Source organism: Falco cherrug, chromosome 1 (assembly GCF_023634085.1).
Source record: "Falco cherrug isolate bFalChe1 chromosome 1, bFalChe1.pri, whole genome shotgun sequence".
Classification (NCBI taxonomy): Eukaryota; Metazoa; Chordata; class Aves; order Falconiformes; family Falconidae; genus Falco; species Falco cherrug.
In genome coordinates, this window is record NC_073697.1 from 1,422,231 (window position 1) to 1,444,674 (window position 22,444).

At 38.9% G+C, this 22,444-nt stretch overlaps 1 protein-coding gene across 1 annotated transcript in view; it reads left to right on the forward strand.

Moving 5' to 3' along the window:
• The first annotated feature begins 782 nt into the window (after positions 1 to 782).
• Positions 783 to 22,444, forward strand: part of WDR17 (WD repeat domain 17) — a 65,200-nt gene continuing 43,538 nt past the window's right edge. The window contains exon 1 of the mRNA XM_055700911.1: positions 783 to 867. The gene's annotated coding sequence lies outside the window, so the exon portion shown is untranslated. The remainder of the gene's footprint in view (positions 868 to 22,444) is intronic.

Consider the following 22,444-nt stretch of genomic DNA (forward strand, 5'->3'; position numbering starts at 1 on the left):
CATGACTAAGTTAGCTCTAATGAAAGAAATCAAGACCTATTTTTGTAGTTCTGCAATTCATGGGCTACCTCCCCACTATTACACTGACACGGTAATGGTGATGTAGTGAGTTAATCGGCAAATTTTTCTGCCTGAACAATATTAAAGGAAAAAGGTATTTGGTAGACAAGTTCTGTGCAGCAACTAAAGGAGGGCAGTAGCAGAAAAGAAGAACAAGCAGATGTTGGCCAGTAAATGTCTGTGGATTAAAAGTCCACCTCTGTACCTGATGGCCGCAGGCTGGTGGGGTCGGATCCCGCGGAATGCGTTTGTTACTCCTGTTCGGTGGGATTACTCGGTCTGTAACGGGGTCGTCGGCAGCTCTTTGCCGTCCCTCAGCACGGAGCAACGGTCTCTGCGAACGAGGCACAGCTATAGCCAAATGGCTCGAGATTCGTGTCATCTTACAATGCTGAGCTTGACGACGGTGTCGCCACGGGGTCAGCGCTGCCCGGAGACCCTCGGAGCGCCCCTCCCCCCGAGGCTGGCTTCCGATCGCCTCGGCGGCACTGCGGACAGCCTGCCCTCTCCCAGCTACCGCCCCGGGGACACCCGCGCGAAGGAGCGGAGCCGGGGCCGGGGCTCGCCCCCTCAGCGCCTCCCAGGCCACGGCGGCGCTGCCGTTAACGGCCGCCGCGCGGCCCTCCGCCAGGGGGCTGCGGCACTCCGCGCGCGCCCGCCGGCTCCGGGGCAGGGCCCGCGCGCCGCCCGGCTTCCGCCCGCCGGCACCTCCCCCGGGGGCGGGGCGGGCCGGCCGGTTGCCCGGGAGACGGGGTCGGTGTTTCTCCTGCGCGGCGGCGGCGCGCTGTCGGCGCTGCGGGTGGACAGGTGAGGGCTGGCGGCTGCCGCCGCGGAGCGGGCCCCGAGCGCGGCAGCCGGGCCGGGCGGGCGGTGTGGGCACGGCGGCGTGGGTACGGCGTTTGGCGGCCCGGCTCGGGCGGTTCAGCTGGGTGAGGGCCCGGTTGTCCCGCGGGCGGCGGTTCGGTGGGGCTTGGCCGGGCCGCGCCGCCCTGCGCCTGCCTGCGGCCGGGGGGGGCCCGGGCAGCCTTCGGGGCCTCGGGCCGTTGTCTGCAGTATCCAGGGCCGGGCTGACGGTGTTGCTGGGGTTTGACACCGGTTTGGGGACTTCTCTAGTGTGCGCATCGCTGTGCGAACCAGCTTGTGTGGAAACGTGGATTTAAAACCCAGGAAATGCGGAGGCAGCGGTCTGTAGGAGCAGCAGACCGGTGGAAGACGCTGCCCTCCGCAGAGGGAAGGGAAGGCTTCGGGCTCGCTCATACTTCACAGGCTTTTCCCAGCTGGGACAAGTGCTGGAGGGGGAGCAAAAACAAGCTTACAGATTTTAAAAAAATATTCAAGTACAAAAGCAAACTACAGGTTAAGCAAACAAAGTCTTGGAGAACAAATTTAAGACAGCAGGCTCTGTAAATAAATAAGTATTTAAAGTTTCTTCTGCTAAATAAATTCTTGTGATGTCTTAAGAGATGTTGTTTTACATAGAAATACAGTCATGCAACAATTTGAGAAACTGTTTTGAAAGGCTTGCAAATGCAGGCATGAACTCAAAAGTCTGACTGAGATCTTTAATTGCTCGGAATGCTGTAGTACAAATCATAACCCTGGATTTTAAAATAAATAAAGACTATACTGTTCCTAATAATTGGCTTGACCACTGCTTGATATAGAACGTAAATACCTGGAAATTTCCTTTTCAAGCCCCAAAACTGGTTGTTTCAAGACTGTCTTTGTGAATCCTGTGTACTCAGTCTTTCAAAATCACCGTGCGCTAGGAGGTCCATTGCGTCTCTTTCTAACTAATAGTAGAGTTTCAGTCCCTTCTGTGTTAGGCATGTAGAGCTTTCTGGGTTTATCCTTCACTGAAAAAATTTGTTTCCTGCTATTCATAAGAGCATTTAGGACAGAGAATTCTGATAATAAACACATAGAGTAAACAATCAGGTGTTCTTGAAACTTTAGCAAAATCTTATTTTGCTTAAGTTATTCATAGTACGGCATATTTTTCATTGTTGTAAAGTAAGTTCAAATTGCTAACCTTTGCACTTCATAATTTTTCTGTAGCCTGTAACCAGGGGAAATTAATTTAGGTTGTGCAGTTTCTTTCCTGATTAAAGACACAACTGTATAGGTTACTGATCTATTTTGAGGTTTCTGTTACAGAGCAAGTGCATTGAGCAAATCGGTGAAGCTAACTTTGTGTTATCGTTATTTATGTTTTGTGTATCAGAGCTGTTCAAAAGGTTCAATTAAGACTGTAGTCATCTCTGGTTAATTGTTGTAACCCATATGGAGGCGTGGTGATCTAAAGAAACTGCAAAGGTAGTACGGAGTGTGTATGGAGTAATACAGATAATGCAAAAAATATAAAATGTCTTGGAAGCATTGTTTTACTTACTGATTTTTCTAGTAACTTACTAATTATTCCCCCGATGAGATATCTGCTGTCTTCTTCCATCTCTCTTTAAACGGAAGTGTCATTCTGTGTGTTCTATTACACCAGGTCTTGGACTCATTGTGTATCTCTGGCTATTCAAAGGACCCATAACACAATGATAAACTTGCCATTTGGCCATTTGCTATGTGGAATTTTTCCTCATAGCAAGAACGACATAAGAAAGTACTCGCTGAGTTTGGCCCACTGAGTTAAATGGACCATTAGACAGTATTTTATTTCTATCAGTGGTAATAGGAGGTAACCTAGGGAAAGCGATAGTTCGTCTTCCTGCAATCTGGCAGTCAGCTGATGTGGACAATAAGAGTTCTTCCAGCAAATCCTGGTGAAGATATCATGTGACATATTTTGCTATATAAAGCAAAAGTATGCAGTACAAGAAGAGAAGCAAATATCAATATAACATTTCAATTACAGCAACTGGCTACGAGAACTGCGAATTCACCAGTATAGGGGTATAGGCAGTTCAGTGACATAGTGTGGTACAGGCTAGCAGTTATTTATGGTAGCAGCTGAGCTGTGCTCTGGGCACTGGAGAAAGATGGCGGCTTTTCCCCATTTAAGTCCTATAATCGGTACACCCTGGCTGAAGCCACTGCGGGTATTTATTCCTTATCCTATTCTAGCACCGGTTAGAGAATTGCTGCAGTGTGTGGGATTTAATAGATTAGCAGTAAAGGCTTGTACAGTTTTGCCTTTTTTTTTTTTTTTTTTTAATAGTTGTTAACAATATCATATGCTAGCTCTCAGGACAGTCTCAAGTGTGGGAACTCGTCTCTTCCAGTTCTTTCTGTCATTTGGTGGTGTTTTCATTTATGGCGATGACCTTAATTGCACTGTTACCTCTGCTAAAGCTCCTGCTTAGATTTTTCGCTTGACCTACTTTGTTCAGTTTTATATGGGAAGGTGTGTGTAAGCAGACAAGTTGATAATTAGTCATTTCTAAAATCTTCATCAGTGATGAATCTTTCTAGTCAGTGGCCAGTTGTTGAAATGGAAAACTATTGTAATCTTTTTTTCTTGGGCTGTATATTGTGTCTCATGCAGGTGAAGTTATTACTGCCTTTTCCCTACTTAATGAAGTTTTTTTGCTTAATGCTTCTACTGGCTAGAAGTTCAGTTCAGGTACGGGAACCTTTTATCTACTTTCCAGCTTTTGTGGCCAGTTTGAACCCAGCTGCTTAGTCTGTGTGGTATCTTGACTTAAATAACACTTCCGTATCTCTGGTAATTACTTTTTCCCATCATTTTTTTCAAATGCTGTATTTAAAATGTTTAAATCCATCTCTCCTGAATATGCTAACCAAATGTAGTGTATCATTACCTAGTTTAATGGTGTGAGGCTTCCTTCTGTGTTGAAAGTAACTTTCCTAACAGTTCACTGTACATCTTTTCATGGCCACATCCCATTAATGCCTTATACTTCTCCAATGGTTTATCACATCCAATTTTTGTATGGTTTTTTTCCCTCTCTCTTTGACTGTCTCTTCTGTCTGTTGTACTGTAGTTGTATAGTTTGTACTTGATTTCATGGTCTCTTGAAACCAATCATCTGTACGTACTTGCAGGGGTTTTTGGGGGGATAGAGTTTACCCCATCCCTTCGACTTGTATGTTTTAAGGTCTGTTTTGTTTCTGTCTTGGATGTAATTGTTGGTATTTACTTGTGCCATTAGACAACCTGGTTTTGCCTTTTATTCAGTAGCCTTTTAATGAGACATAAATTGCCTAGTTTATTGATAGTCTAAACCCTAATCTCTTTGGTTTTGACCTTCTGTATTCTTTCTTTCAATCTTGTTAAAGAATCATTTGCGGTTGTTTATGCTAGACTCGACTCACACGAACACAGTGTAGGTAAATCAAGGCCGAAGAGCACTAATTAATGCTAGTATTTTAATTCTTTTAACTTCCCCTTCTAGTTGTTACCTATTGTTTGAAAATACCTGCAGTGGGAGACTGTAATGATGGAATGAAAGTGAGTATGTCAGATCCCAGAGATCAATTCCATACCTAAGTTAAGATACCAGGAAATAAAAATTAAGAACACTTCCACTTTGGAGTGTGAGGTTAGTGTTGAGAAGACCTCTGTAATAATTTGTTACTAATCTGCAGCATGTTTTTTATATTTAACCTGCTGGCTTAACCTGCTGGCTATGAACAGACATTTAGTTCTATTCCATTCAGGTTTCCAGAGATTGGAGTGCGATCTTGTTGCAGTTAAAGAAGTTTCTTTTTTTTGGAGGTGATTGTGGTGTTTGTTTTTTCATGGTTCTTTATGCTTCTGTGGTTATTGGAGCACAAGGGGCCCCTGAAGTGTCTAAGCAAAACTGTTAAATTGACTGCTCTGTAAAAATCCTTAGGGCAGAAAATCTCCATGTTTTATAACATTAACTTGGAGGCAAACTTTCAATAGTAGATCTGTTTTTCTAATAAAGTCAGCTCTGTCTTACCTATGTCCAGCTTTAGCTAGTTTTGCAAATTTGGAAAATTATTATTAGCAGATGTGTGACAGGATACGGTTTGTACAAGACGATATACAGCTGGATGTCATCCACACTGGCTATCCAGCCTATCAGCTCATCAAATCTGTTAACAAGTACATACATGTGATGAATAGCATAGGGACATGACCAGATACGAGGGATTTTAAATACTACTTTGAGCTTCACAGCTAGAGAGAATTTTCTCCTTTTTTCTTTAGTTTTTTTTCCCCCCTACTTTCAAGTTACATTCTCTGTGGGCTTGTTTGTGCTTCAGATGCTGAATTTTTTTTCTGCTAAAGAAATTCTTGGTATGTTGAGTTAAATATACTGAGGAAGTGGTTTTGTTATTTCTTATATCTGTCATAGAAATGTACTTAAATGTAAATTAAATAACAAGTATTATTATGTTAATGTCCAAATCAGCAGAATGTAGTTTAAAAAGTGATTATTATTTAAATATTTCCTTTCAATTGTGTTCATTATCATCCCAGACAGGGATTTGCGCTATCATAATCTAAATTTATTATAATATAACATGTTTTTGAAGAACATGTTAGAATGGAATGACTTGGCTAGACATAGATAAATCCTGTGAGCATGACACAAATAACGTATGTAACATCTTTCTTGCAATATTAACTGTTTGTTGGCAGACTGAACTATCAGTTAGCAGCTGTGTGGTGTTTAGCTACCTGCTGGGTTAAATCATAACACTGGGGCACTTTTCAGCTTTCAGTACATTCAAATTTTATATGTAGTAATTATGAAACCGAGACAAGCATTTCAGTATAGACATAGCTTTATGAATAAGATTATAATTTTTCTCCATATATGCTGTGTGCCCTTTTTGTCTTTTTTAACCAAGGAATTTGAAAATCAGAGATATTTAACTTTCCCTTTTTTAAAACATTATTTGTATTCTTCATGGAACTTAAACGGAAGCATCTGGTAAGCCATAGTAACAGTGATACTGTGTATATAAACATACTCATTTATATGTTTTCTTAAAAGATTTTGATTTATTTTCTTAGAAAAAAAGGCTATGAAATTTCATTGAATCTTTTTTCAAGATCCAGTTACAGAACGTCCTTAGGAAGATACGTGATCAAGTCCAATCCACTGCTATTGTTGGCAGCTAGAGCCTAATCTCCTCCATAAACTGATAAAGCTCAATCTTAAAAGTAGCTATGTTTTTATCCTTGTATTCTTGTGAGAAGGTTGTTCTAAAGTCTCATCCTGGTCCAGATCTGGTGATGATGATGGTGTTGCACATCTGTTACTAACAGCTTATTGTAATCACTGTGAGGGTGGCCTGGCTATCCTGTATGTCATATTGTCCTGATAAATCCATACAGCTTGTTGGGAAGGGACAAATGAGGGGAAAAATAAAAAGGGCAACCATTTAAAGCCCTGCTTGTCTTTGTGCCCTGAACAGCTTGGAAAGAGTAGAGGAAATCTGATTCTTAACTGACCTCAAGTGACATAGGAACACAGAGATACAGGTTTCCTGTGTCATTGTCATGTGATTGCTTATTGCACAGCCTTACTGTAAAGATTGTGTTTTCATGTTTATTTCAGGGTATTTGGGTTCATTACATGCTTCATATTCTCAATATAAAGGTTCTTAAAGCACTAATTAATAAATAAAACCTGAAGCTTTTTAACTGAGTTCTTCACTGTAGCTGTTTAATGTAACGAGTTTACAAAATGTTATATAAATTATGAAATTAATGAAATTTTATACTCTTGTAATTTAAGGATTTTTTTAAAGTATTTTGTTCTTGGGGTTTTTTTGTTCTATGTTTAAGTTATAACAACGTTAACTCCTATAATGAGTTTTGTGGCTTCAAAATGTGTTAGAAGAGAAAATGGGAAGTTCTAGCATGTTAATCTTTAGCATATAGTAATTCAGTAGATAATTTCTAGAGCTATGATGGGATGTACTATGAAATAATGTCTATGTGGATTGACAGAGAATTAGTTTCATTACGGAAATGGGTATAGTGAATCTAGAGACAAGCTTACTAAAATACCAATTTCTGAGGTGTAAATACAGTCTATTAATTGAAAGCAATTCTTAATTTTGAATCCTACTTAATGTTACTGATTTTATCCTTTGTTTTCAAGGTAAACTATACATGTATGTTATATTTGGGAATATCTTTTAGTGTGTAGAGATCGAGGCCACTATATTTTTCGGCATATCCTTTCAGAGTCTTTTAAAGTCATGTTTTTGTAGAGAGCAGGGTAGTGGCGTACTCATAATAAGAAGATACCTGTACTGGAGTGTCCAGAAGTAACTCAACTTTCATATCAAATACAAATAGAAGATAAACATTGATTATTTTTTAAGTTTTTTGTAATTATCGACTTCTGTAGCACTGAACTTGAACCATGCATTTTAATGTTCTTATCCTAAAGCATCACAATTTGGATCACTTCCATTTTACCTTTCTGACTGGTTTAGGGTTTTTGTATTTATGCCTAGTCAATCAAACTTTGGGGCAAAGTATTCACCTGTTTTATCTGTGGTAATGCAGGTAGTAACCTCCACTAATTGTCACTATTTACACATTGCACATCCTTCCTTATAAGGAAGAATCATTAAAACCCGCTGGCAAAACCCAATTACTATCTTACTACTGCTGGATCATATCTTAGAGGAAATTTCATAGGGTTTAAGCTTTCTGTCCTGCCTAATGTCCACGCTTAAGGTAACTGAAGGTTGTCATCATCAATAAAGTCCTTACTTGGAATGAAATCCTCTCCTGCTGGAAGTTAGGAGAACTTTCTGGCGCTGGAATCACATTGATCAGTTCAATACTGAACTTTTTTGAGAATAATTTGGTTTAGGAATCCAAATAAGGATTAAAGAACATTGTATTGTTGGCCACATTGATCCATTGTCATTTCAGACAGTGTTCCTTGGGCAGTAATTCTGTGAATATGTATGACTTCTTTTGTCCTTGACAGATGATGCTCATAAACTTGAGAAGAAATTTCTTCTGCAATCTCAGTCAATATCTCTGAGGCTATACGTGTTACAAACCAGTAAATCTGAAAGGGGGGGGAATGTTTAGCATAGAGTATAGACCTTTTTTCCCCGGTATCAACACCTTATGTGAAGGATTCCTAAACTTATTTGTCCATTCTCTATATCCTACAGTGGCACATCACTGCTTGTGATGGCAGATCCTAGAATTGTGGTCGCTACATGCATTACGATCCTCATAGGAGTTGCTTGTGTGGCAAGGTGGAAATGCCTTATATGAACATTACCTCCTGTATGACCCATAAAGCTAATAAACTACGTACTCCATCAGTCTCCTTCATCTGCCTATTTTGTACTCTTCTCCTGAGTCAGCAAGCTTCTTTGAATCCCTGTAACTCACAGTTGTGGAGCTTGCGGCTGTGAGGTCTAGTGTCTCTGCCATTTATACAGCCTTCTGCTGGTGGGCTTGGTGCACTCACCATCCAGGCAGCTGTTGGTATACTCTGGAGCTCCCCAGTTCACCCCCTCCATCTCCACAGTGTAGCTTTCACCTTATGAACCATCTTTTGTTCCACTTCTGTCTTCCTCACTTGAAGTTTACCAAACAGAGTAATACAGGGAGAAGAAAAAAGAGAAACTGCCTTCTAGAAGAATGTTTTCTATCTCCTGTCATGGCAGCAAGATACCGGTTTTCATGACGCTGTTGAGATGAGGGACACTAGACTCTGTGAGCTGAGGAACCTTCCAGAACCATGGCCAGCAACAGCTGCTCTGCACTGCAGCGTTACACCTTGAGAAGGTAACACTGGCCGTAGGCACCCAAACCGTGGCTCTTTCCAGGTCAGAATGCCAGTGTAGTGACCTCTTGTGAGCTTACAAGACTGTAAGCTTGACCTGATGATGTTATGGCGTCGAGTGTTGCTCCTCTGCATCATCTGTTCCACCAACGTACAGGCTTTAATTGGCCTGACCAGCCCATAATTCTTGCTCTGCAGTCTCCCCCGTTACCCCCTTTCTTCCCCATGGCAGGGGTTTAACTGTCTGTTTACAAGGCAAGCTCTGCTACGGTGCAGCTGAGTAACCTTAGGTCAGACTGTGTGGAAAGAGTGAAGCTGGGAGAAATCTTGTGGGGGCCTCTATCCATGCACCTTCCACCTCGGGGCTCTAGAGCTGCACCGGAGCTCAGGCCTTTGCCCTGGTCTGTGCCTGAACTATGCCATAGCCACGCTGGGCCTGCCTGTAATGCCTTGCTGCTTCTGACCTTGCCCTGCTGAATTCCTGTCGTGATCTTGGATTTACTTTGGCCCTGTGAACTTACCTGGTGATCACTGGACTGTCAGCTGAACCTGGTTACCATCACTAGCCCTGTTCTGTTGTTTTTGAGTACTGAGGGATTGTGTCCCTCGTCAGCAAGATCACCCCCTGCATACTTTGTGGTCACCTTTGGCTCCTGGCTGCCATACTCTGCTAAGTAGCCTGCTTACACTGCTTTCTGTTGGTCTTATTGCAGGCAGGTAAGGGCCCTGCTCCGAACAGAAAGTCTCTCTCAGAGTCTAGACTGAGAAATAAAGAATAAAGGCTGCACAATTACGTGAAGGGGAGAGAGCAGAGTCCATGGCCCTGTATTGTCCAGCTGCCTCTCTGGCATTGTAGAAGTTGGCCTTCTCCTGAGCACACTGGCTCATTCACAGCCCTGAGACACAAACCAAGTATGACAGTGGGACTTGATGAGGGCTGTGGACAGTCTGGATAATGTACTTGAATATGTGCTAATACAACTGTGGATGCAGGAGGTGCTAAGCATTGGGAAGTGACCCAGAACTGCATTAAATCTAGAATGCTATTTTTGTATGCTTTTAGTTGGCTTATTTTGTGTATCTCACTTGCCTTTTCAAGTTTACATGGCAATGTAAATAAGGTGAAGTGCGGAACCCAGCAAGATATCTTGGGTTACTTTAAAGTATGCTCTTGGAATTATATGTATTTCTCTAGAAATCTTATATTACAACATTAATAGCTATTGCAATTTCCACCTCAAATGATGAGAAGATAATATTTGTGAGTGCTAAATAGTGACAGACCTTTTTGACTTGTAACATACATTGACAGTACTATTCTCGTTGTAGCATATATTTAGCTATTAGTTATTACATATGCGTAACAACCGTCGTTTCTAAAATGCAGTTACTGTACCAGTATGTTCCTTCTAGGAGTTAAGTCCTGACCCTGAAAAGGGTAAAATGATACTATGGCTGAAATGTTCCAAAGTTCCAAAGAGAGGATTGTGAAAAAACTACAGCAGAGGCTTGATCACAGATTATCTCAGATTGGAAGGGAGCTGTAAGGATCATTGAGTCTGAAATCCCTGGTCCTTACAGGACTACCTAAAACTAAGACATATGAATGAAAGCATTTTCCAGGTGGTCCATGAACTCTGATAACCTTGGTAGCGTGACCGCTTCCATGGGGAGCCTGTTCCAGTGACCAACCATCTTCTTGGTGAAGAACCTTTTCCTAACATCGAAAGTGAACTTCCCCTGATGCAGCTTCATTCCATTTCTTTTTGACAGCTGAAGAATTAAACAGTTGTTTCTGCATGAAATGAATAAGATCTGTTATATCTTTTTATCCCCTCTGGGATATTGCAAATACATTTATTGGGTAATTGATTGCAAGGCCGTATAGATGTCTCTTTTGGTCTGATCTATTAAAATTTCCTATTAACATTCAGTGCTTGAACAAAAATCCAGTTTTTTGACTTTGACATCATAATATGTTTTGTTGTCTTTAAAACTGATTGCAAAGAACACTTAATTAAACGTACCATCTGGGCTTTGGGTTAAGTGCATACTAAGTTATTTATAAAGCATTTAATAAGATTTATAATAAGATTAATTATAAACATTTAAGGGATGGAATACTTTGAGATTTTTCATATTTTTATTGTAATATTTAGTACATAGTTTCCTTCATCCTCCACTGGAGTATTATACCTATAGTATAATAATTTTTCCAGCAGTTGGAGGTGAGTGATGGAATAGGCAAACAAATGCAATGGACCCGTGATGCATTTGCATCTACTAGTCTTTCTTGTCTTAATTTTTCAAGTGTAATTTAGCACAAAGCTTTTTACTTTATTTACAGGTAATTTTAACAAATCAGTTTAAGCAGTTTAAGTTCCCATTGACTATCCTGTGATTATTTGAATTGCATCTGTACCTTTGAGCCGAAGGTAGCACCAGTTAATACAGTATCCGTATTAATTTAGCCCATGCTCTCCTGATGATTCTGAAAATGTGAACCATGGTGTTAGTCTCTTTTGAGAGACTCATCATTCTAATAGGTTGGTATTGAGACTAGAAAATTCAGTTCACATATATTGTGGAACAGCTATAGGTGTAAACCAAACAGATTTGTTATTGTTGAGCTACATGTAAGACTTCGCTCAAGCTTCTGAATATATGTGCTATGTATATGTGACCTTATAACAGACAGAGCAGCCTGAAAGCAAAGGCTTTCCTAAATGCGCCAGTATTAATTTATTTTAAACTATGATTTTGGGGTGTAACAAGCAGTAATAATGTGGATAGGATTTGTTTAGCAAATTGTAAAATTTTTGTTCATAGGAGTGGTACATCAGTAACATTTTTATCATTTAGTCATAGACCATGGATATAGTGAGGCATTTCTTCAGCTGTATGTATAAAGATGTCTGAATTAATCCTATATTTCCCATGTAGTTTATGAGACCATGCAGTTTTGTGTATTTTGCATTGTTTATGTTTGAGCCAAAGTCTGAAAGGGCAAGTAACCTGAAAAATTTCAGCAGTATGATGGGAAATACCTCTGTGTCCTGTTCTGTATGTATCCTTTCCTCTGGAGGACTGTATAACTGCACAAAAAAAATAATAATTATCTGCTAATCTGGGAATGCTGCTTCCCCTAAATATAGTGGGTTTCTTGATTAAAATTTTTATTATTTTGTGTGGTTTGTTTGTTGTTTGGTGGGGGGGGTTCCCCTTGGATGTCATTTCTGAGTAAGAGGTTGGAAAGGAGAAGTATTGCTGCCTGCCTTTATTTCCCCACTGTGTATCTGAGAATGTAGTTTACTTATACAATATACAATAGCCTTATTGGAAACTACGTGTGCTAGAGTAGGACGGGAAATGATACTGAATTGCTCTTTGGAAATGGTGAGTAGTGTTAACCAGTAACTCTAGATTAGTATCTGGTACTTCCAACTGTTCTTTTCTTACTTTGTTTAGTTTATTTCTTGATTAAACAATTGACTTCACAGTCTAGCTTTTGCATTTCTTAGGAATTTTGGGTAACAGCTTGTTAACCCAGTACAGAAAGGCAGATGTTGCCTGGGTTGTAGATTTCTCGAAGAAACTGGTGATTTTTAGGTCTGCATAATATCTGTTGAGGATTTGACAGTTTCTGCAACCGTGCAGTCAGGAAGATCTGTATGATAATGTCTCCTAAACGGCACAGTTGATGAGGTGTGCTGCTGCAGTACTCAGTTGTGGTGTGAACAATACAGCTTTTATTCCTCTTTTTACTTCTTGTTCTCATTGGTATAATGCACTGTGAAATCTGATGTAAAACTTGGGAGCGTACCAGAAAAAGATAACTAGCTGCAGAAGGAATAAATACAGTCAGATAAGTGAAACTCTCCTGAAGGAGAGAAAAGAAGCAGATGCATTACAATGAATTAGTGAAAATTAGACTTTTTAAATTTTCCAGCCGGTGCTGGTGCCTGTGTCTGAGCCCTTCAGGCTCTGCTGGCTGCTAACAATGGAGATGCAGATCTTTTTCTCATGCTTTTTTTTTTTTTTCTCTTTTTAAAAAAATGTTAAACATAAGATGTTTGGCACTTGCGATAATCGTGGCTCCTCCTACTGTGCCAGTTGAAAACCCTCCCTGCGTAACCAAAACGTAGCGCTCCCCATGATTCTGAAGGTATTTTACATTTCAATACAAGCTTTTGTGCACTGAACCACATTTCTTACAGACAGTACATTTGAAAAAAAGGAAAATAATTTTTATGGAGACTCAAACAGCACCTCATTTTCAGAGCTCAGAAGCATTGTAAAATGGAGCTTGAAGCACTAACCTGTTTTAATTTAAAATACTGGAATATAAAATTTAGTAATTGATTCAGTGTTGATTTCTGTTTTCCGTTTCAGAATCCATTACATGTGGCATTTAAATTGCTGTTGAAGTATTTTAGATTATATATTTATAAATGTAAAGCTTATTAATGTAGAATCATATCAGAGTTCAGATCTGATCTTTGGGTAGTTTGTTATAATGTTGAGTAAATTTTAGCACAGGATCATTGTACTTACATGTGTTCAGGTCCTTTAGTTTTTATTTCAACTCTGCCTTCTGTCATGGCTTGGATGACTTACATTTCCCACTGGTTTGATGAAGATGATTGGTATGAAGGACAACAACGAGTAAGAATTGTTTAAATTAATATTTTCTCTTTTACTACTTTTATATTTTTCTTCTTTAAGCTGCTGTTTACTATATTACTAGTACCAAAAGTAATATTCCCATAGTGGTGCTAAGAAGGGATTTTTAGTAGTTTTGATGAACGTCTTGAATCATAGATAAACACATGTAAAATGAAGTTTATTGCAAATTAATGTTGCTAACTGCATAAAAGATACTGGAAGTTTAGTGGCCAGCTAGTTGCATTTTTCCAGGTTGCATAATTTAATGAGTAGTAATTCTTTAATATGTAATGAGATAGAAATCAAACATTTAATTGTATTGTATTAGGAGGAATTAATGTACTGTGCATGGAGTAAACTAAAATAATTATAAACAGTAATTGAGTAAAAAATATTTGGGAGACATCAAATTCACCTAGGGTAATTTTCAAGTTATACATTGGATATCTGTATATTTTTATGAACATTTTTCCAAGGAGGAGAGGTTGTTACTATAGCAACATTTGCAGTATATCTTGGATTTTTTTAATGTTTATTAACTGCATGTTTTGGGCAAGCTTGATCTACTGCTGCTTTCATAGATTTGTGGTGAGAGGTGAATATAAGTCACATTTCTTTCATTATACCAAGCTCCTTTATGTAACCATATATTTCTGTAATTTTTATTTCTCATTTTGATAGTATACTCTTAGCTAATGAATTAGAGATGCTACTGAAACATAAAGGCCAGGAGCTGCTTTAATTGTGTTATTGTGTATTACTCTGTAATGCCAGCTATATGATTATAAGTACTAAAAACTAGCAGGTTTTAATACTTCACTGTTCTCATTTTGCGTGTTATTCATGATATGACTGTTCCACATGTGGAGTTATCTTTTAAGAGCTGCTCATCAGGGATTCGGGAGTGAGATGTGTCAAGAGGTAACTTTATCTGAAATCAGAAGCATCTTAGCAATTTGCCAGCAGAAAAGCAATTTTCTGGTGATTGTGGTAGCTCTGGGCTGGAAGACGAGAACAATATTCTTACAGAGGCTTAGATGCTTTATGCTGAGATCAGACATGGTTGTATGTATTTCTTTGTATTACGTAACAGTATCTGAAGACTAGATCTCTGGTACCATACAACTAACCAATACTTAGAGATGATGGTTTTGTTACCACTGCTAGATAGGATGTCTTGGGTTGATTAGGTATGTAGTTCAGCGTAGCCGGTGATGTGATGTTAGAAATACCAGCATTTCTCCATGCCCTATTTCAAGCCCTAGTGTTGCTTTGTAGATTATCTTGTTAAAGTAGTACAGTAAAGGATATTCTAATTAAACTGCACAAGTAGCATAGTCAAGACAGTCAGAAACTCTCCTTTGTAAGACCTACCACAAGTTACTATTTTTTAAAGGTTAAATAGTTGGCCTTAGGTTTTCTAAGCAGGGTAACTATCTTAGATTAATATCTTTGTTTTTAATGTCAAGTGTTTGTTTCTGTAAAATACAGTCTGAGGCTGTGACTGTGAATTCAAACTTTTTCCAGACTTCAGCAAGAGGTCCACAACTTCTTCCCTTGTGAAGCTAGAGATACTGTAGTTAAAAAAATTCTAGTAGCTATTTGACTCCGAGTTTATTGTGGAGGTTTAAAATGGCTGCAAACACTAGTAGAGCACTTGTTTATTTAGAATGATCTTTTAAATAATAGTGTTCTTTTGCTAGTCAGTGTCTGGATAACTGAGTACACTCATTTTGAACATTTGCTAGGTTATCGTTAAGTTAGGAAATGTCACCTGCAAATGTAGGTTGTAGGAGTCTAGCTGAGGTTTCTGGCATTTTAGAAGAATCTTGCTAAAATTCAAAGCCTTCTGCAAGGAACTCTCTTGTGTCTCGTTAATCTGATTCTCTGGGTGCCACAGATAGTCTGTGTGCCCTGAATTGCATACAAAAAATAGAAAAACAATTTGATTTTCACACAGAATGGTACTGCATAGTGGTACAACCTGATACTGTTACAAGCACTAGACTACCTAGATTAAATTCTCCTGGAAATACGAAAGGTTTAACCTTTGTTTAGAGCAGTAGGTGCATAAACCTATGTAATTATTCTACATTGTTCTACATGTGACTGTCATGATTAATATAGTCAGGTTTTGCTCATCTTTTGCCCAGAAGTAGTTGCTTGAAGTAGTGTGTAATAGTCTCAGTAATACTGTTTAGAGACCTACATTAGAAACTGCAGTTTGATTGTCCGTATAAAGAACTGAAAATTCTTTATCGTTTTGTGGTACTCCATGCAAAGTAGGAAGAGTCTTTGTTTTAAAGGAGTAGCTCAACTAATAATTGAGATATCTGGTTCTTTAAAGAGTACAACTGAAATACAACACCACCATCTGTATCTTTTTTTCTAAGCTTTTTTTTTCCTTGTGGGTCTATTAATATTAATGACAGCTGATCTTGGACAATATAGATATTGTCAGAATTTTCATAGTGTAAGATTTCTTTTCATCTTCTGATGTACTTACTTTTAAATTTGAGATTCCCCAGATTCATAAAGTAATAGATATAAATACATATAAAGGTAATGGATAGGTAGCATAGAATAGTACATTTCCTAAATTCTGAAATGCTCCTTCCAGAAACATTGAAGTTTTTGGAAATTTCATTGCTCTGTTTATTCTTAGTAATTTAAATTTGTCCATTGACTTTTAAGCTGCATATGCCCAGAATATTTCCAATTATCCTTTATTTCATGGGTCTGGATATAATAATCAGAATTCAATTTCTTAACATCACTATACTGTGCTAAATGTTTTCCAGCCCCATTGGAAGAAGGCTAGTATTAATTACACTTAACGTTAATACATGAGTCTCGGTGTTGTTGAGGCAGGCATAGTTACGATTAAGTTGGCTTCCACACTGTCTTGCACTTGGATGTTTCTTGGTTGGTTTGAAGGTGTTTGTGGTTTTAGCAAGATAAATTCACTGTCCATTAACTGGTGCTTCAAACTGGTCCCATCAGATAGAGTAATGAATTTGAAACTGTGGTTCATAGGTCACGTTTTCATTTCCAATGGATTTTCCCACAAAGATGGGTAAATATACCCAATGTTTTTAAGGAGACATCACTTTTATGTCACTGAAGAAGATCTTTAATTATTACATTATCATTGACATATTGACAAAGATACTGGTACCTGGCGACAATAGTCTGGATGAGATATAACAGTTTTATATGTCAAATATACAGGAGTGACAGCATGCTTTCCACATAAGAAAACATACAAACTTCGTTGGAAGATAGTGACAAAAGAATGAACAGAAGCAGAAGGCATTGCGTATAGCACTTTACTGCATATAGCTGTTCAGAAATTAGGGGTTTGTATGCACAGAAGCATATTGGTTAACAGAAGGCTACTGTATATTCACTTCTGTGTGCATGCCATATTGCATATGTACTCATTTGGACAGGTCATACATGATATGGACCACAATTGCTAACAAAATAAGCATATGCTGTTGCTTGTGCTTGATGGTTATAAATTTATGAATACTTAACAACATGCAAGCACACCTCTTCATAATTAAAGGGTGCTAAGTGATGAGTGTAAAGAGCTGTTATTATTCTGTAAATACCATTGTAGTATAATCAGGAAATACAACAAGCAATGAAATACGCTGAGTAGCTGAAGCAGTGAAAAAGGAGTTAGGTTAAAATTAAAATGGTGCCTGTTAAAGAGCTGCAGTTGCCAGGCTACTGACACTGCTGTGTTGTGTGTGTGGTGCGACACAATGCTCTTGCATCCTTTAGTAACTGCATTATTCGGTGAACATCAAGGTTTAGTTCCTTCATCTGTCAAGTAAAACGATTTCATTCTACAACCAGGACAAGATTTTGCATTTTGGAGAGCAGCAAGGTATTGGAATGAACATGGACATTCTTAAGTGGTTTACAAAAAATGATACCTATGCTAAGGTAGGGATTATTAGGCATTTATCTTGAAGTTATTGATATATAGCCATGTCCATGCAGTTGTTTTAAAATAATATTAACTCTATGGTATACAAAATTGAATATTTTTTTTTCTATATTTAGTAACAAGGAAGGACTTAAAATGTTGCTGCTCATGCCAATTGAAAAGAAAGGTTTTTGTTGTCCTCCCTCTTCCCTTCATCTCCTTGGAAACTGGGCATCCTTTGATAGCTTTCCCAGTGTGGTATATGTTTTTTACATGCGGAGTTTTTTTCAGTGTATGCTTTAGAGTCCAATATTAATACTGGTACAGTCCTTATATTGAAACAAAATAGTTTTTTAACAAAGTATGAAAAATCTCAATTATGTAAAAATGTGTGAAATCATACATATATTCAGTTATCCTGCATTTCTAGTTTTCTGCCAGTTTACTCAGGCTGATCTAATGAATGCTGCTTTCTCCTTTGTGCTATGAGTATGTTCAACAGGAATCTGTAGTGTCTGAAAATATTTGTAGAAAACTGCTTTAATGCAGAATTCTTAGAATAAGTCGGTGTGCCACACAATTGTAATTTCTTCTTCTAGATACTGTTGTACTGAATTTCAAAGTGAATGCTTTTTCTTAATTACTATATTTTTTGTAAAGCAGTGTAACTCATTACAGGGAGCAGCGAATATTAACAAGTTTAAAGCAGCAAACATTATTATTTAAAGTGCACATTCCTTTCTATAATACAACTCTGAATACTTAGATTTTTCCTATTTTAGTGTATGTTAAAAAGTTACCTATATGAAGAATCGATGTTTAATAATGCTTCTTAAGCATGAATTAACTCAGTGAAATAATGATATACCACAAAGCAGCATTTTTCATCTAAATGCTGAGTCTTATTTAGGAGGCATTTTCATTTGAATTTCAGACTCTTAAGAAAAATAGTACATTATCAAAAAATGATTGTTTAGTTTGAAGTTGTGAATGAGGCTTCAATTGGAGAATTTCTTCCAAAAAATCAGTTACTTTTTGTCTTTAAATGTAGAACCAAGAGAAGACAAATGTGTTGTTGTATTTCAAATACGGTGCTTAATGTGTCATATCTGGCAATGCTTACAGACATACATTTAGAAGTAGGCTTAAATAATTTTATAGCTATTTGATGACAATGATTTTTTGGTCATCATTACTGTAGCCTAAATTCTAAGCAGTGACATATGCATTTAGAAACCATTAAAATACCCTAAACTATGCAGGTGTCCTGATGACGTGAAGAAAATACATAAAAGACTCTTCATTGTTAATCAGCTGCGTGGAAAACACAGAGAAGAAAGCTCTATAGTGGAGAACTGTCTCCAGACCCAAAGTGCAAGTCTGTTTTGTGGTCATGGTAATTTTAAAAGCAGTGCAGAGGACCTTTTTGTTCTAGATTTCAACATTTAGGCTTGGAATCCTCCTTATTTGCAGCTGCTTAGTGTAGTATTTTCCTGTAGACTAGATTTCATGTAGTCAGGAATAACTTCTGTCTCTTATACCAAGGCCAAAAGGAAGATGTACTGAATATATTAACAGGATATTTTTTTTTAAATACAGATTACTGCACCATTCTACAAGACAATTTGTTGTTACTCTGAAAAAAACATATGTGAAATTGTTTTAGCATCTGTAAGACATCTTAACTTTACGATCAATTTTACCTGTAACCAAATGGCAAATTAAACAAGATTTAAGTTAATACTTTCTTACAGATTAAATTTCATCAAATCAGGAACCTCTTAGCTCCCATATAAGAAGGCAAAAGAGAAGATCTGTTCAAAATGAGACAAATCTGTGATTACTGTAAAATAGTTATTTGTGCATTCTTAGTGTCTACAATATATGTTAACTTTTAATCACTCTTACATGCGGTAAACCTACAAACTCAACCTATGATAATCCAATATTGTACATCTAATTCTCTTCTAATTCACTGGGGCTTTTTTAATGTTCCTTATGTTTTTGCTAACATATCTAGTCTTTTAACCATTATCTTTTCCCTGGAATCAAGAATGGAAACAGAGATATTCAAGATATTACTCTGCATTTTAGTAAGTTATGTAATCAACTGGATGACTGATTTCAGAAAAAGTGGTTGTTGGTGGTGCCAGTTATTTTTTTCATTGTGATTGGAAAAAGTCTGTAGTGCAGTTCTGAAATCAGAAATCTTTGGATTTGGGTATATATGTAATTGATACTTTAATTGCACAGAAGTGACCTCTGGAACTTGTAATTTACTAAATGGTAAAAAGAACACTAAGTGGCAAAATTGGAAATTTGGAGTCTAATTTTGGTCACTTTGCTGATTCTTTAAGAAGATAAATTCCTCTCTGTGGGACTCATGTCGTTCATAACATGAGATGGATTGCAAATGAGCTGCAAGGTGGTGCAGTTTATAGAACTGTTCTCTGGAATCTCTAATGTATTTGCTGCAGAAGTCAGAAGAATTAATATCGTTGGCAGAGACAGAAAGGAGGTCTAATAGCCAAAGCACTACTCTGCAGCAGAGCTGTACCTTGTAACCTGTTTTTCTATATATTTCTGCTCTGTTGTTGTACAGTCTCCTTTACCAACATTTTCATTCAGAGGTTAAACATGGGTGTTTGGGGGTTTTCTAGGCATTTAGAATTTGGTCAGAACTATTAAGCACTGTAACTACAGTCAGTGATATCTTAGAGATGATTAGTCCCAGACATTCAATCTGATCCTGATCTGCTACAGCAGCACCCAAAATAAGTCTCTCTCTCTGTTTTTTTTTCCCTTTCACACCTTCCAAAGTAAGAGACTTATAATCTCACGGAGGTTGCTTCTTATATTTATTCATTACTCTTTGTCTACCAAGTAGATACCCCAAGCAAGAAAAATGGAAGATAAAATTGATCATTCAACTTCATTTTAATCCCTTGTATATATGCATTAAAATGATTTTTTAATTATTATTTATATAATATGCTTTTTTCAGTATTGACCAATAGGTTCCCTTGGCTATTATAGGTCATTATTACCATACCTGTACAAAGTTTTTTCTATATGCACCTTTAATATTAATGTGTTTCAGAAAAATATTTCCCCCTCCATACAGCTGATACCAAGTAGGTGAAGTGTGATCTGCAGGCAGCGTATCTCTCCTAGGGCCGTTAGACAGCAGTGCATTGCATAGCCAACCCTTGCACTTAACCAACAGTTGCTCCCTCAAAATACTTGATGGCATTTGAAGTCTCCTTTTTGCTTTTTAATTCCCCTTCCTTTCTGGGGCTTGAAAATGTACTAACACATGGTAAATTGAACATAACTCTCCGTGTCTTTAAAGATTAATAGTCTCATCTGTTTGACCTAAAGATCCCATCCCAGTCTTGGAATGGAAGGATATGAGCTCTTTAGGAAGAACAGGCACGGGAAAAGAGGAGGGGTTGTTGCCCTCTCTGTCAGCAACCAGCTGGAGTGCATGGAGTTCCACGTGGGGATGGATGAGAAGCCAACCAAGACCTTATGGGTCAGAATTAAAGGAAGGACAGGGACAGGTGATCTTGTAATGGGAGTCTGGTACAGGCCACCAAACAAGGAAGACCAAGCAGATGAGGCCCTCTATAGACAGGTAGGAGCCATCTCATGTTCACAAGCCCTGGTCCTCATGAGGGACTTCAACCATCCCAATATCTTTTGGGGGGACAACAGAGCAGGGCATAAGCAATCCAGAAGGTTCTTGGAATGCATTGACAATAACTTGCTTTTCCAAGTGACAGAGGAGCCAATGAGGAGAGATGTTATGATGGACCTTGTGCTCACCAACAAGACGGGGCTGGTGGGTAATGTGAAGTTCAAGGGCAGCCTTGGCTGCAGTGACCATGAAATGGTGGCATTCAAGATCCTTAGGGCAGCGAGAAGGGCACATGGCAAGATTGCTACCCTGGGCTTCAGGAGAGTGGCCTTTGGCATCATCAGGGAGATATTCTTCATAGAGTAGCATGGGATAGAGCCCTGGAGGGAAGAGGGGCTGAAGAAAGCTAGTTAATATTCAGGGATCACCTCCTCCAAGCTCAGCAGCAATGTGTCCCAACAAAGAGGAAGTTAGGCAAAAACTCCAGGAGGCCTGCATGGATGAGCAAGAAGTTCCTGGACAAACTCAAGCACAAAAAGGAAGCCTACAGCGGGTGGAAGCAAGGACAGGTATCCTGGAAGGAATTCAGAGAAATTGTCTGAGCAGCCAGAGGTCAGGTTAGGAAAGCTAAATCCCTGGTAGAACTAAATCTGGCCAGGGGCATGAAGGGCAACGAGAAAAGCTTCTGTAGTTATGTCAGTGATAAAAGAGAGACTAGGGAAAATGTGGGCCCTCTCCAGAAGGAAATGGGAGACCTGGTTGGTTACCTGGGACATGGAGAAGGCTGAAGTGCTCAACGACTTTTTCACCTCGGTCTTCACCAGCAAGTGTTCCAGCCACAGCTCCCAAGTCACAGAAGGCAAAGGCAAGGACTGGGAGAATGAAGAACTGCCCGCTGTAGGAGATCGGGTTTGAAACCATCTAAGGAACCTGAAGTGGGACGAGTCCATGGGAACCGATGTGGTGCATTTATGGATCCTGAGGGAAGTGGTGGATGAGGTGGCTAAGCCACTGTCCATCATATTTGAGAAGTCGTGGCAATCTGGTGAAGTTCCCACAGACTGGGAAACCTAACGCCCATTTTTTAAAAGGGAAAAAAGGAAGACCTGGGGAATTACAAGCCAGTCAGTCTCACCTCTGTGCCTGGCAAAATCATGGGGCAGATCCTCCTGGAAACTACGCTAAGGCACATGGAAAATAAGGAGGTGATTTAGTGAAGCCATGTTGGCTGTCACCAAGGCAAATCACACCTGACAGATTTCATGGTCTTCTATGACAGGGTTACCAAGTTGGTGGATGAAGGAAGAGCAACTGATGTCATCTACCTGGACTTGTGCAAAGCATTTGACTCTGTCCCACATGACAACCTTGTCTCTAAACTGGAGAGACATGGATTTGACAGGTGGACTGCTCAGTGGA